The following is a 15,535-nucleotide window of genomic DNA, read 5'->3' as shown; positions in this document are numbered from 1 at the left end:
CCTGGATACCAGTTCCACAGATCTCCTTCTTAGATGAGCATCTGCTTTCGGGAAACTGTCCAACTTCAGGTCATTCTTAGGGATCACTAGGCAGGAACGTGGACGTTCACTAGTGTGCATATGCCTCCCCAGTTTTTCGGCAGCCTTATGTATGCCTTGGATCCACACGCCCAGTAATGGTCCATAATAACTGCAGTTCCTTGTGTCATTCCTGGAGCTTCAAAGATTTGTCTGCAGTTTTGATTCTCTCCCATCTTCCTTGTGCCATTGTTTCTGAAGCATAGTTTCGGGCTCTCCAATGGCACTGTCTGCAGGGGTCCCCCTCTATCTTCGACCCATGTTAGTAACTTTACTAGCTTTGGCCTTAGGGGTTTGCACAGTTTTTGAGAGTTTTCTATTGCTTCTTTGCAGGCTCCAAGGACCATCCAAGCTCGGCAGATCACTACTCCTCCTTCCCATCCATTTGGGGAAACCACTGTTCCCCAGATCTGCATTTGGCCTCTGTTCTTCCAGATTTGTGCCTCTTTTGCAGTTTTTCCGTGAATGTTCAGTCTCTGGTTTGTCACTCATTGTGTCCCTGATCCTTTGATGTCAGGATTCTCGTATCGGATCACGTGATTCCTGGTGTGCGCCCTGTTTCTTGTTCTAATGTCCTGGACGTAGCCATCTTCGTCTGGGTAGTCTTTTTTGGTGGCCCATATCAGTGAAGTGTCTCTTACCATAAATTGTCCTCTGGTGTTGCACATTGCTACGTTTGACATACAGTGTGCTGTAGGGACATCAATTTCTACAGCCACGAAGATCTTGGATTTTCCCATGCTGTATGGTAGGAGAGCACAGACGAAGCATTCTTCTTCCGACTGCCTTCGTCCTACTTCCTTCATGTGCTGGAACAATATATTGTTTCCGAGATGGGCTGTGCTGTCCAGGTAATCATTAAGTTCATTATTATCTTCGTGCGGGCTTCTCTTGATTGTTCTTCTGTAGTTTGCTGTGTGCTGCTTTTCCTCTCTGGGTGTCTCAGTGGAGCAGGCTGCCTCGACTGCATCGCTGTGGTAGGAGAAGGTTTTGTGTTTCCTTTCCTTCCCTTTTGTATTTTGTCATAGACTTCCTCTAATCGCCATTGGCTCTCCAACCTCCCAACGCGTGGTCGTGTTGTAGGCCTGAGGCTTGTTCCTTGCGTTGGAGCAGGTGTGCTTGCTGTTATAATCTCTATAGTCCTGTCTTTCAGCTCCTCGTGCAGTTTCTTTGCTCTGACTATGAAGGGGAACAAGTAGTCTATCAGCATTTGTGTTTTCTCTGTGAATTCCTTTGTGGCTACTTCTGTTCTTTTGTGGGTACTTCCACTGTTTTCTGGAACTGATTGTTTGGCAGGCAGTCTCCCCCTCTCTCATGCCTTCGTTGGAGGCCCTGTAGCCATTGTCACTTCCCCTTGTCTGTGTGCATCCTGTGTGTGGGTGCGTGCCGTGGTCAGTGCTACACTATCACTCATTCCATGCAGACCCTGTCTCCAGCTTTTTCCTTCATTCGATACCTCAAGTGTGTATGTGTCACTACTTATTACATTTAATTTTAGTTAATTTGCTTTACCATCAGCTTTTCTCGGAACAGGGATTACTATATATGGTCTGGGTGCTTTTGTGGGACCCAGACGTTCATTATCAGAAGGGTGTACCAACATTGGGACACTTCGGGCACCAATAAAAAATGCAGTTCTGATAGTTAGGGACAAAAATACAACAATCACTATGCATATACACATGATCATTTTGAGAGACAGCGGGCAGCACTTTCTTCCTGGGAAGCGGGGTCACCCCTTTGTCTGGGGTAAAACTAAGTTACTGTTCTGTGCCCCCATGTCAACCAAGTCCATAGTCAGTGATTTATTTCTTTTCTTATTCCGATCTCGTTGCTCAAAAGTTCAGTAAATACTAAAGTGATGAGTGTTTTTCAAGAGTCCCCCCTCTCGCGGGTGGTGACAGTAGTCTCTGGTTATGCATTACAGTTCCTTTAACTTGACTATGGAAAAAGGTTAGACTAACGTCTTTAACACATCACACTCATTCTGCATCTCTATAGTTTAATTTAGTTTAGTTTATTATTTATATAGCGTGCCGCTTGGCCCAGGGGCATCCAGGCGCTTGACATGGTTACAAGGTTGCACAGTAGTGAACGTGTTACAGGCAGGTGTTACAGGCATGATAGGTAAGTGTTACAGGCATGTAGCAGTAGGTATGTAAAACATTGCATGAGTAGGTAAACATTGCATGAAGTTAAGACATTGTGATACAGTTGCTGAAGATATACACATTGTACCGCAGTTACTGACATTATACAGATTGTGATGTATTTACACGGTATGGGCTTGTGCACAATTGTGTTATGCTGAGTCGGCAATTTAAACTTCTTTGGCCAGAAGCCAAGTTTTGGCGCTGTGGAAGGATGGTTCGACTCTAAGGTCGGATGGTAGTGAGTTCCAAAGTTTTGCGGCAAGCACTGGGAAGCTTGTGCGGCCTGCTTTTTGGAGCTTAAATCTGGGGATATTTAAGCAGTGAGTTTGGGCTGATCTGGCTGGGCGGGATGATGTATGGTATGTGAAGCTGTCCGAGAGGTATCTAGGTGCTTGGTTAGATAGGCATTTGTGTGTGAGAGAGAGTGTTTTATAATCGATTCTCTGAGATATAGATAGCCAATGACAGTCGCGTCTGGTAACAGAGATGTGCTCGTGTTTGGGTATGTTCATGGTTGCTCTTAGTGCATTATTTTGTATAACTTGAAGCTTGTTGATGTTCTTTTGGCTGGTGCCCAGGTAGAGAGAGTTGCAATAGTCGACTTTGGAAAGTACTAATGCTCTGGCTAGGGTGATGCAGTTGGAGGTTGAGAGGTAAGGTCTGCTGGCATTGATGAGCTTATATGTGTAAGCGGTGGCGGATGAGATAGCGTTAATTTGTCTTGTCAGTGTGAGGGAGGAGTCAAGGTAAATACCAAGAGTTTTGACGCTGTTGGAGACAGAAATGTTATTGCCGTCAATGGTGAATCTCTGATAAAGTTTGTCGAGTTTGTTAAGTCTGGATTGGGAGCCTAGGAGAAGAAGCTCAGTCTTGTCGTCGTTGAGGCAGAGTCCGTGTTTGGCCATCAATTCTTGGATAATGGAATAAATGTTGTTAAGTACTGTGTTGTCAGTGGAGTAATCGCCTGTTAGTGGGATGAGTATTTGCGTGTCATCGGCGTAATTTGTGTAGATGACACCCAATTGGTCAAGTATGTCGAAGAGGGGATTTGTAAACACATTGTATAGTGTAGGGGAAACACAGGAGCCCTGGGGGACGCCACAGGTAACGGGGCAGGTTCCGCAGAGGCTGTGGGAGCAAAGACCCTCATAGATCTGTTGTTCAGGAAGGACTGGATCCAGGCATTGGCCTTGTCAGAGAATTTGGCTGCTGAAGATAGGTGTTTGCAGAGAATGTCATGATTTACCAGGTCAAAGGCGGCCGACAGGTCAAGGAGGAGAAGAAGGGCTAGTTTGCAGTTGTCTTTGAGGTTGTCCATTTGTGACTTGAGGTCGATCAAGGCTGTCTCTGTGCCGTGTTTGGGGCGGAAGCCCGATTGTCTTAACCCTAACAGGTTATTTTTCTCTAGGTGGTTCTGGATCTGCAAGTAGGCAGCTCTGTTGAGGATTTTTAGGAGGAAGTACAGCGGTAATAGGTCTATAGTTCGTGGGGACACTAGGGTCTAGAGTGGGTTTCTTAAGTAGCGGTAAAACCCAGGAGTCCTTTAGGTTGTTGGGTACTATGCTGGATGAGAAGGATGACTTTATTAGAGATGTGATGAAGGGGGCAAGGTGTTTGGCCGCGTCTTTAATGACTGGAGCAGGGCAGATGTCACCTTGGCATTTGGAAGGTTTTAGAGAGTTGATTATGTCTTCAACCTCTTTGGTCGTGATGGTGGAAAATTCAAATAGGTTGTTGTTGTCCGATCATGAGTTGTGGGTGTGAGAGGTGGGATTGTCAGCGAAGGTAAGACTTTATTTCTTTAACTCAATTTTGGCTTGTAACATAGCAATTTTGCCAAGGAGTGCTTCTTGTATGTCGGTACACCAAGAGGTGTCTTTGGTGCATGTGTCCGGGATGGGGGATGGAGACTCTAGGTCTTTCAGGATGTTGAAGAGCTCTTTGGTATTAGATTTGGCATTGCAGATTCTCTCATTGTACATGTTTTTTTTGTTTGGATGATTGCTGACTTGTAGGTGTTGGAGGCAAGTGAGTAGGCTGTTTTATTGTTGGCGGACAGGGTCTGCTTCCAAGCTGATTCAGCTTGTCTTTTATTTTTGCTGAGAGTTTTTAGTTCATGAGTTAAGATGTGCGCGTGGTTCAGCTTTCCGTAGTTTGAGTGGTGCTACTGTGTTTATGGCCTTGAGGATGGTAGTGTTGTTGAGGTCTACTAATTCAGTGGGGTTAGTGATGGTGGGTGTGAAGTCTATGATGAGTTGGAGTAGGGGGATGAGTTTCTCAACTGTGATGTTTTTGCTGTTTCTTGTGAGTGTGGCTGGGGCGTTGGGCATGGTAGCAGGTGTTTGTTTGTCTTTGTTGATGGTGAAAATGATGAGGTGGTGATCAGTCCAGGCACAAGGTGTGTTGGAGAGGATGGTGGTGTTGCAGTTAAGATCTGCTATCCAATCCAGGATGCAGCCTTTGTTGTGAGTGGGTTGAGATATGTGGTGAGTAAATCCTAGCTCAGATATGGTATCAGCGACTGTGCTTGCTTTATCATCTTTTTTGTCATTATACCCCAAATTGAAATCACCAAGGATAAGTAGCTGTGAGTTAGGTTTGGTGTTGTTAGACAGCAGGAGAGCTATATCGTCGTTAAAAGAGGATATGGGGCCCGGTGGTCTATAGATGAGATGGGTTGTGATTGTGCTTGTGTTGGTTGTGGATAGTTTGATTGTGAGTAGTTCAGCAGATGGAAGTGATTGATTTTGTATGTGTCTGATGTTAAGGGAGCTTCTTGCTATAATGGCTACACCGCCGCCTTTGGCTGTTTGTCTGTCTGTGCGGTAGATGGTGTAGTCATCTGGGATGGCTAGTGCTAGGTTGGGACCTGATGCTGCTTGGAGCCAGGTCTCGGTAATGGCTATGAAGTTTAGTTTGTTGATGGAGATGATGTCGGCTATATCTAGGGCATGGGCGACTAGTGATCTAGCATTGATGAGTGCGCCTTTGATTGTTTTGGTGGTTGCTTGGTGTGGTTTTCTGTTGGGAGTGTGGGGGAGGAGGCTTGGGGGCGGGGAGCAGACTGGTGGGGGGATGATGTATGTGTGAGGTGAGTGGATATTTTGGGATTAATTTTGCTTTTGCTAGTGCGTATGTAGGACGGAGTTGAAATGGTGTGTGTCCTGGATCTGAGACGGTCGTGTCTGATTTTGCCTATGCTGGGATAGGAATTTCTGATGGTATCAGTGAGGGCGGGCTCGAGTGGGTATGTGTTAGATGGGAGTGGGGTGTGCGAGCTGTTAATGTGAGTGAGGGTATGTGGAGGTGGAGGTGAAGCCTCGTGGCTAGTCTCATGTTGCGGGCATAGGTGGTGATGGGCTGGATCAGTGATGTGGCTGTACTGGCAATACGCGAGATTAGGCTTCTGGTGCCAAGTCTCGAGTTTCTGCAGCTAGTAGTGCAGGGACGATTTGGTGTGGGTTTTGTGGCAAAGTGGAGGATCCATAGTGCTGGGTCATTTAGGTATGGGTTAGGGGCAGTCATGGTAAATAGGGCTGGTGGGTAATAGGGGTGAGAGTGGAACGTGTCGGTGATAGGCCAGGAAAGTGCTGGTGCACTGGTGGTGCTTGGTGACGCGATCAGGAGAAGAAAAGATAGTAGTGCGCAGGATCTGATGAGTAGTGAGATACTGTGGGTGGGGTGCAGCCTGAGGGACCAGGGCGGTGGGCAAAAGATGTTTGATGCTGGCAACATTTTACACATAATCAACGTAGGCCAGATGCAGTGTCAAAATACGCATTAAAATGCTAAATGCGCGGGGGCTCAGATGGCAAAATACACATTGGTAGTGCTAAATGCAAAGAGGGCTCGGATGCCAAAATACCCAATAAAAATGCTAAATGCAGAGAGGGCTCGGATGCCAAAATACACATTAAAATGCTAAATGCAAGGGGGCTCAGGTGGCAAAATACACATTGGTAGTGCTAAATGCAAAGAGGGCTCGGATGCCAAAATACACATTAAAATGCTAAATGCAAGGGGGCTCAGATGGCTGAATAAACATTGATAATGCTAAATGTAAAGAGGGCTCAGATGCCAAAATATGATAGACAAAATCCCAGTGCACTCCTCTAATTTGCCTTGGCCCTGAGGACATGCTGGAATCTGTTCAATGCAAAGGGCTGAACAGATGGAATTGCTGTAAATCACACAAAAATAAAATGTAAAAATAAAACCAAAAATAAAAATAAAAGTGAACATATGAAAAAATAGGAAAAATGAGAAAAATGAAGAAAAAGGAAAATAAGATGGTGAAGTTCTTGGGTCCGCTCCTTTCGCTCGGTCTCTCGGCGACAAGTTGAAGAACAGTTTCCCTCTCCAAGATCTGCTCCACGGCGGAAAGATGACGAAAAGGATAATAAGAAAAATAGAAGAAAAAGTAAAAAATAAACTAGGAACAAGACGTCGTAATCCTCGTTTCTGCTCTTCTCGATCTGTCCTCGGTGGAAGAATGAAGAACCGTGTCTTTGTCTCCTTGATCTGTCCCCGGCCAAAAGTCTCACGGGAATCTCCTTAGGAATTCTCGCTGGAAGTTGGACAGCTCCACATGGAGCATTATACCGTGTAGAAGAGTGCTCATGTGTGGGATATTGACTGGATCTCTGATGAAGGTGACAACGTCAACATCGGCAGGCCTTCCCACAGTCTCTGGATAGTCAATGACTAGTCTGAGCATGACATTGTGGGCCAACTGGGTATCTGCGGGGGACAGGGACATTTGCCTTGTTTTTCTGACTCCTGATCACAAGCCCTTCTTTTGATTCGAACAGTCTCTGCACTGGCCTGCTGCGTGGATTGCCACAAGATTGTGTAGTTTGGTCCACAGTTGACTTAAATGTTCGATATGTCTTGGGTCCCTTATGAACGTATGGGTATCAGTTGTTCTTCCAATGAGTCTTCTTTACCCTGCAACTTTGGCTGCACAGAGTGTCCGTTTTATTGTCTTTTATCCCCTTTAGTGCTTAGAGGAAATGTTCAGTGTAAAGCCAAGATTTTCACAAAGAGCTCTCTCATCTTGTCTTTTCTGCTCATGTGTCCTTCTTCCTCGCCATAGATCTTGTCTGCACGTGCTGAGGTCCTTCCCTGTTGTCTGTAGGTTCTTCGCAGTTGGATGCAGCTGGAAGGCTCTCTCCTATATGGGGTTTAATATCATTTGGGAAGATCCATGCCCTTCTGCCCTGGAGCTTGACGGCGGACGGGGTGCAGTCCTCAACGATGAAGGGGCCATTAAATATTGCCTCGTCCCACCTCTTCCGAGTAAAGTTCCTTATGAGTACTCTGTCGCCAGGGAAGACAAGGGGCGCATGTATACCTTGCGTGGTGTCTGCTTCAGCACTTCCTGATGTGTTTCGTGCTGTGCTGTCCCCTTTTTGCCATCGCAACAGTTGGCCTGAAATGACAGAGGCACTGGATGTAATACAGTTAAGTTACTCCTGCATCTCTGTTCCCAGAACCTCTCTAGTTGGCTGGGCATCACATCTAGCTCTATCTCGGGGGGTAAGAGGGGTCCTCATCCTTCTGCCTGTAACTATCTCGTGCGGCGTAAGATGATGGCTGGAGCCGGGTTGGTTCCGAAGTGCATACAATGCCAGTGGTAGACAGTGCAGCCATCCCTTTCTTAATTTGAGCTTCAACTTGGCTATCCTCTCCTTTAACAGGCCATTGAGCCGCTCACATATCCCATTCCCCTCCGGGTGATACGCTGATGAGAACTTGTGCTTTATACCAAGCAACAAACTGATCTGTTCGAACACTGCATTAACAAAGTGAGCCCCGTTATCTGATCTCCTTACTTCGCACACCCCCCATCTAGGGAACACTTCCCTCACTAGGAATTTGGCAGCATAGGTAGCATCTGGGTGTGTACAGGGACCGAGCAAGGTTGTCCAACATACGGCCCGCGGGCCACAATGCAGCCCGCAAAGCCATTTTATGTGTCCCGCGAGGCTGTATGTTGGGCAACTCTTCAGTAAAAAAAAAAAAAACTTTTCTTTAAAAATGTGCCTGTGCGCAAAACTGGAACTTCCTCTGGTGACCCCATGGGGTCAACAGAGGTAGTTACAGTCCTCAGCCACGAAGCGTTTATTTATTTATGCAATGTTTGTCGGATATCCGACAAACATTGCAGAAATAAACAAATTCGTCAAGAAGATCTTGGGACTTGATGATGGAGGAAGGAGAGACTAATTTGTATCACGGCATAGTGAGGGTTACCTCAGGAATACCATTCATTTTCAGTGAGCGCGGGTCCATACATCTGCCCAGTACTCCCACAAACTATGAACAATGGGATTAATATAGTAGCAATTACTTTGCATTTAAATATCCCATTTCAGGCAAGTAGGACCCACCATGCAAGAGAGAAACGGGCTCCGGCCCAGACATGCCGTTCCTCTCTTGCACGGTGCTCCGAGGGGCAAAAGGCGAGCCGAGATGAAGGGAGGAGGTGGCGAGGTGAGGAGAAGAGAGTGCTGGCCCGGGTGAAGGATTATGTGGACAGGTGCTGTGCAGGAGTTCCTCTCGGTGTGGGCAGCACAGCGGATTCCTGAACCCCTGATTAGCCGTGGGCTGCTGCTCAGAGGGCCATTGTGCGGAATTACTTTCAAGGTTTGTCATCTCTGGACATATGTTTAGCAGGGGTTGCGGCGAGACAGCCTGTCTGCCCCAAAAATCATTCTTTTGAATTGCGAATGTCACCGAAGATGAACCATTGGCAGCTGAGAAACTTAACCTTTGCAGTGCTTTTTTTCCTTGTCTCCAAACAAAGAAGAACAGCGGGAGCTCAGTTACATTTACCTCTAAGCACAGTGCGGATTGATGAAAACGTCCATGCATTATACCAAGTACATTGGACATTATGGATGTGGCCAGTGGGGTATCAAAGCATGGCGAATACCACATGTACAGCACAATATGTTACCCTAGTAGTGCCCCAATAACACACTGCAATCTGCAAATGGGCCTCAGTGGACCACCTGCCAAGGTTTCTGGAAGTTGCTTATGATCTTGATCTGTGATCTATGATATGATCTGATATGATAGGTTATTTATAACGCGCTTAATTCCCATGCAGCAGTGATCCCAATCATAAAAGTAAAACAAGCAAGCCCAACAGGTATAACTTATTTTCACTCTTTTGGTAGCGCAGCCTATACCCTTCAGGAGAGGTGTGAGCTGATACAGTTGCAACACAAAAAACAATAGTACTATGTTCCCAAAATACCTTAGTTCTTGTCTTTCGGATCTCAGCAGAGCCAGGCTTTTCAGCATCAGACCAGAAGCATGGGTGCCTTTGCGCTGGGCTGGGGTCAAGTCGGAGAGCAGCAGCGATGGGCCCCAATGATGCAGTTCTGTTTGGCAGTGGTGCTGATTTGCGGGTAGAAAACGCTGGGAACAGTAGGCCGTGCCAAGTGGATGGCACTGGAAGACTCGGTGACCTCTGGGTCCGGACAAGGGAATACTTGCCTTTGGCGCTGTGCAGGCTCGGCTGACACAACACGGCATATGGTTACGGCAAAGATGTCAAAGCTTCAGCATTGTCATTGAGCAGCACTCTGAGATTCAGGGGTGGTGGAGCGTCGAGGTCCAGGATGATTATGATGGTGTCAATGGGGCCAGCGCTGAGCAGTTCTGCTCAGGAGGGCCATGGGCCCGTGTGGGGCCGACAGGCCAGTGGGCAGACTGCAACAGGCCTGCTCGAGCCATCCTGCTATTCATACAAATCTTGGGCAGGGCTTGATGGGAGAAAGGAACTGCGCTACAATCTGCTCTTCTGCTGGGCTCTGCCTGCTGGAGCTCCCCCTAGACGCGGGACAGGCAGCTCTGCAGACGCTCAGAGCTTCTGGGGGTTGTGGGGGGTTGGGGCTGGGTCAGGGCCTGCCTTCTCACCCTCGCTTAGCAGGGCTTCCCAGAACTGACCCAACCCCTGCCCTCTTGCATGCAACTCATACTTAGCTGGCAGGGGAGAATCTGATCTCAAGGGCAGATCTCCCAGGGTGAGGCTTACCCATTGCACATCGGATTTGCTGACCCCTGCTATGTTCCCAAATGCGGGATACACAACTGCATTATTTCTGGTAGTGGGGGACTGCGTTCGCGCTCTCCCCCCGATTTATTGGTGAAAGAAAAGGTAAAGTGTGCACTAGGGTTGGTAGGTTGCATACTTTAAGATTGTGCTCACATTGCGTTTCTTCAATAAGGTTCACCTTTGGGTGATCGCTTTTCCACATTTTATCTGTTGAATTGAATTATGCTTCTTTCACCACCACAGAAGTAATGTATATTACAGAGATAAGCTACCATATGTATTGGGCACACTGCACATGCTCAGGCAGCATCAATCATGCTTTGTACAGGACAATGCTAGCCTAAATTGGGAACAGCCAGCATAGACATGTTGCTACAGAGGCATATTTTGGGTACAGCCAGCATGACAATGTGTTACATCAGTGACAGTGCTGTCTAACACTGTGGACACATTGTTCATTAAAATGTGTTGTGTTGTAAAATGTTCTTTTCTGCTGTTGGTGACATGGAATTTTCATGTTCCTCTTTAGATCTGATTGTAAACTCATGGCTTTTTGGTCACCTTTTCTGCTGTAAAATGCACCATTTCAAACACATATTTGAAAAAAAATTCTTGGCGGGTAAACCCCCTCCCCAAACCCTCCCTAGAACCTTATAGCTCCCTCGCTACGCTCGGTCGCCCTCACTATTTCTGAAAAATATTAACACATAGACACTGAAAGAAATCACAAGCAACTAACCTTTGATCACTGCCCATGATACCAAAAGCTATCTTTGGGACTGCATGGCTATCACTGCCCGTGATGCTATTGTGTCAAAGGTCACACAATATTGCTTTTTAATATACTGCTTTGGGTGAGGTTGTTGACTTTTGGCTCGCCGGCCCACTGGGTGACAAAAAGTTAATGCTTCGGCCCCACATTCAGAAAGGTTGGACAAGCCTGATCTAGAGAATGGACACACCACCACAATTAACTACCTGTACCCGTTGCACACTTGAATAATGTCGATGTAGTCGATATGCAAGTGCTGGAATGGCCCATTCGGCTGGGGGATAACTCCTCCCACTACTTTTAATGTGTGCCCAGCGGTGAACTGTTGGCAGATAATGCAGTTCACCATGAAAAATGCAACATGCTCTGCTAAATTCGGTGTGAACCAGTCTTCTGCAAGCGTTGCAGCAAGGTTTTCTTTTGTCATCTGTATAAGGTAGTGTAACTGCTCCAATGCTACCTTCAGTAGGGGACAGGCATTACTGGTTTACCAGTGCTGTCCTGCCTCCACAAACCGTCAGAGGGATTTAAGGAACACCCTCGACACTTCCACACATTTTTCTCTTCCTGAGGTGCCTCCCCTTGGAGTCCATTAGCTGAGTCTGCCCCATGTTACTATAGGCCGCAGGTGTGGCTCGCGCTACCATCATCCTCTCATGGGTACGTGCCATCTCCACGTCCATGATTGTTTCAGTTTTGGATGGCATGCGCTTGGCTTCCGTGTCCGCTTCATGGTTTCCACGTGACACGAAATCTGTCCCCTTGGTGTGGGCAGCGCATTTCACGACCGCTATGCCCACTGGGAGCTGTAGTGCTTTTATCAACCTGTCCAGTAAGGCTGCGTGTTGCACTGGTGTGCCGTCCGCTCGGAGGTAGCCCCTCCTTTTCCAGCACGCTAGACCTGCATGTACTGTCGATGTCACATAGGCTGAGTCACTGTACACAGTTACTTCCTGGTCTGCATGATTCTCAATGGCGAGTATCAGCGCCAACAGTTCTACAGCTTGCGCAGAATAGTGAGAGGGTATTCACGCACTGACGAGTACTTGGAACTCTCCATTCACTAGGTGTTTTACCACGGCCACGCCTGTATATATTTGTCTGTCTTCTTGATCGATTCTTGAAGAACCGTCAATGAACACGATTTTGCCACCTGCCAGGGCATTTTCCTTTACCCTGGGGATTTCATCATAGAATTCCTCATAATTCTCCCAGTCATGTATAGGTTCTCCTTCTGCGACTGGCTCAGCTATGAATGTAGCAGGGTTCACAGTTTTACATCGAACTATTTTGATCGATGGGTTGGAGATAATCACCTCATAGGCAGATGCTCTCTGTGATGTCAGCGTGCCCTCTGACTTCTCTAGTATGGCAAATAACGAGTGCTCGACGTACAATGTCATGGAGCACCCCATCACAATAGATGACATCTTCTCAACGGCGAATGCGGCAGCAGCTAGATTTTGTTCGCATGGGAAGTGGCCCCTCATGACCGGGTTCAGACTCCCGCTGTAATATGCTAGGGGCTTGTACCCCAGAGAGGTTCGCTGCGCGAGCACTGCCGTCATAAAATTACCATCAGAATGTGAGAACAGGTAGAATTCCTCTGTATAATTAGGAATCCCGAGAACTGGGGCCTTACAAATTGCCCCCTTAAGTTCTGCAAACCCTTTCTCCATTGCCTCAGTCCATTCAATTTCTCCTTTTGTTGCCCAAGTTTTCTTCAAAGCCTGAAGCAGGGGCTTGGTATACGAGCTGTAGTCGAAAACCCATGCTCTGACATAAATGCACAGGCCTAAGAAGCTTTGCATTTGTTTTATCGTGAGTGGTTTAGCCGTGTTCATGATAGCTTCAGCCCTTTCTGGGGTTACCTTTTTCCCTTTGTGTGAGATTAGCTGGCCTATGTACAGCACCTCTCGCTGACAGTATTGTAACTTTTCCTTATCAACTTTGTATCCTTTCTCAGACAGGATTGTCAGTAGCTGGACAGAGTCGTGCCTGCATTGTTCCTCAGTGGTGCTGCAGATCAGAATGTCATCCACATACTGCAAAACAACACTGTCTACTGCAATATCGTTTAGGTCCAAATGCAGGACTGTTGACAATGCATGGAGACTCACATTACCCCTATGGCAACCTCGTGCTTTTTAGGCACATTTGTCTGAATGTAAATGACGTCAGATCTTGAGAGTCATGGTGCAACGGGATTGAGAAAATGCATTTTCAGGTCAATCACTGTGAAATATTTTGCCTCATTTGGTATGTTGCACAGAATTGTGGATGGATTAGGGACTAGAGGGAATTTGGCTTCAACTATATCGTTTAATGCTCGTAAATCTTGGATTAAACGCCAAGATCCTCCCTTTGATTTCTTGACACAGTAAATAACCATGTTTCAAGGTGAATCTGACGTCACTAGGATGTCCTGCTCCATCATGGCGGAAATTGTCTTTGCGATCCCATCATCTGCCTCTCTGGACATGGGATATTGTTGTGCTCGTGGTAAAATTGCTCCGGGTTTCAGTTTAATTTTTACTTCACCTGCCCCTTTCAGGAGGCCTACGTCATAGTGCCCTGTAGTCCATACCGCGGCAGGCACTTGGGCCATGTCGTCATCAAAGTATTCTGGACGTATCAGCGCCAACATCATTATCTGTGGCTCCTCCCGTTTGATCATTTTGACCCAAAATGTGAGACTTACGTCCACCCTCGTCTCTTCCAGGTCAGGGTGTTCCTCGAACAGATCGTCGTCGGTGACGTCAGTCACTCGATACCCTTCTTTGATGGCGATAATAGCACACCATTGTCTGCCTTCGTCATCATATCCTTCTACCAATACCACTTTCCCTCGCACTGCGGCAGATTGTATCATTAAGGGAAATACTTGTCCCTCCTCTTCGTGCATAGGTATTCTAGGTCTGAATAAAAACTCATCAGGTGTCCTCATAGTTCTATCAGCGAGGCCTGGCAATCCAGTCATGAGCACCCGCACCCCATATGCGAAGTCTTCTGGCTCTAACGGTATAGCTCTCATGGCTATACGTCCGGAGTATGCTCTGATCATTTTGCACACGTTTGAATAATGCATTCCTGGAGTGGAGCACACTATACCGTTCTCGGTAAACGAGATTGTCATATTCAACTTAGTCAACAAGTCCCGACCCAGGATGTGTACTGGGGTCTGACGTGAGTACAATAAGGGTACATTCATTTCGCGCTCTCCCACAGCGACTGGGAGTGCGTCAGTAAAGGGAACTCTACTGTGAGCTCCCGTGAAACTCTGAGTATCTATGGCCTCGCCGGACAATTAAAACTTGCCTTCTCGTATGCACGAGCGCGTTGCACCCGTGTCAACTAAGAAGGAATATTCTTTACCCCATATGACATTCACCCTGGGTTCCCTATTAGGGTCTGGTGTCACTGATAGGATAGAACACATCAGAGTCCCCCGTGAGCTGTCCTATTTCATATATAAATTCGGCCCACTTTATACTTGTTGATTTCCCCCAGCCCCAGGGTTGACTCCCCCTCTGGAGCTAGTGCCCTGTGACATTTGCGGTGGTGCCTGCTGGGATTGTCCCTGCGGTACGTTCCCCATGTGCGGGGAATGAACCACTTGCTGTGCACCTTGCTGCAGGCCTGGCGCCTGCTGCTGCACTGTGTGATTTTGTGCAGTGCCCTGCTGCGGGACAGCAGGCTGATTCACCATGCCAGCCCCCATCCCTTGGCTATTTTGCCACATGCCTTGGTTTCTGCACACACGCGCCACATGTCCTGTCATTCCACATAGCCAACACACTGGCGGTGGTCGGGCCATCTGTCCATCTTACATAGCTGGACCACCCATCTGCGCGTTCTGAAAGCCACTTTGATTATTCTGAAAGCCTCCCTGGTTACCTCGAAACCCTCCCTGATTACTCTGCCATCCTCTTCCTCCAAAACCCCTTCGCCTCGGGTAAAATCCCACGTTACCCTGATTGTTCTGCGATGGGTTAGTCGCTTGCTGTGCACTTGGCTCAGCTGGGCTCGTCAGCATGGCTCCCTCGCGAGCATACTTTTAGAGTTTCTTTTGCACCAGCTTTGCCTCGTCACCCTTATGGGTTGCTTCCTTTTTCCGATTCTTTTCTTGCAGTAGTCTACAGTAATGAGCAATTGTCAACTGTATTTCGGCCCATGGTTTTGCTTCTACTCCTACCAATTTTTTGAGCGGCTTCTGCACCGGTTCAGGCAACCCGTGGCATAATATGTGGTAGAATACAGGGATAGATTTCGTCCAAGACTCATGCGTTTCGAGCACCCACGCGTCTTGAAAATTTTGGATATAGATCAGCGGATCCTCTGACTCTTTCATTTTCTGAGTCATTATAGCCCCCATATCAGAAGTGTCTGGATATAGCATTCGCAGCGCTTTCCACACTGCTGCCCTACAGTTATTAAATGGCGCTCCGTCATGGGAGGTGTTAG

At 47.3% G+C, this 15,535-nt stretch overlaps 1 non-coding gene across 1 annotated transcript; it reads left to right on the top strand.

Moving 5' to 3' along the window:
• Positions 1-10,218: 10,218 nt before the first annotated feature.
• LOC138565538 (U1 spliceosomal RNA) lies at positions 10,219-10,380 on the top strand. Its single transcript, XR_011301382.1, has one exon. It is a non-coding gene; the product is annotated as a U1 spliceosomal RNA (small nuclear RNA).
• Positions 10,381-15,535: the final 5,155 nt, after the last annotated feature.

This window comes from Ambystoma mexicanum, chromosome 1q (assembly GCF_040938575.1).
Source record: "Ambystoma mexicanum isolate Mex_15411 chromosome 1q, UKY_AmexF1_1, whole genome shotgun sequence".
Taxonomy (NCBI): Eukaryota; Metazoa; Chordata; class Amphibia; order Caudata; family Ambystomatidae; genus Ambystoma; species Ambystoma mexicanum.
Note: the sequence above shows the minus strand (reverse complement) of the source record. Positions and strands in the feature narration are given on the sequence as shown.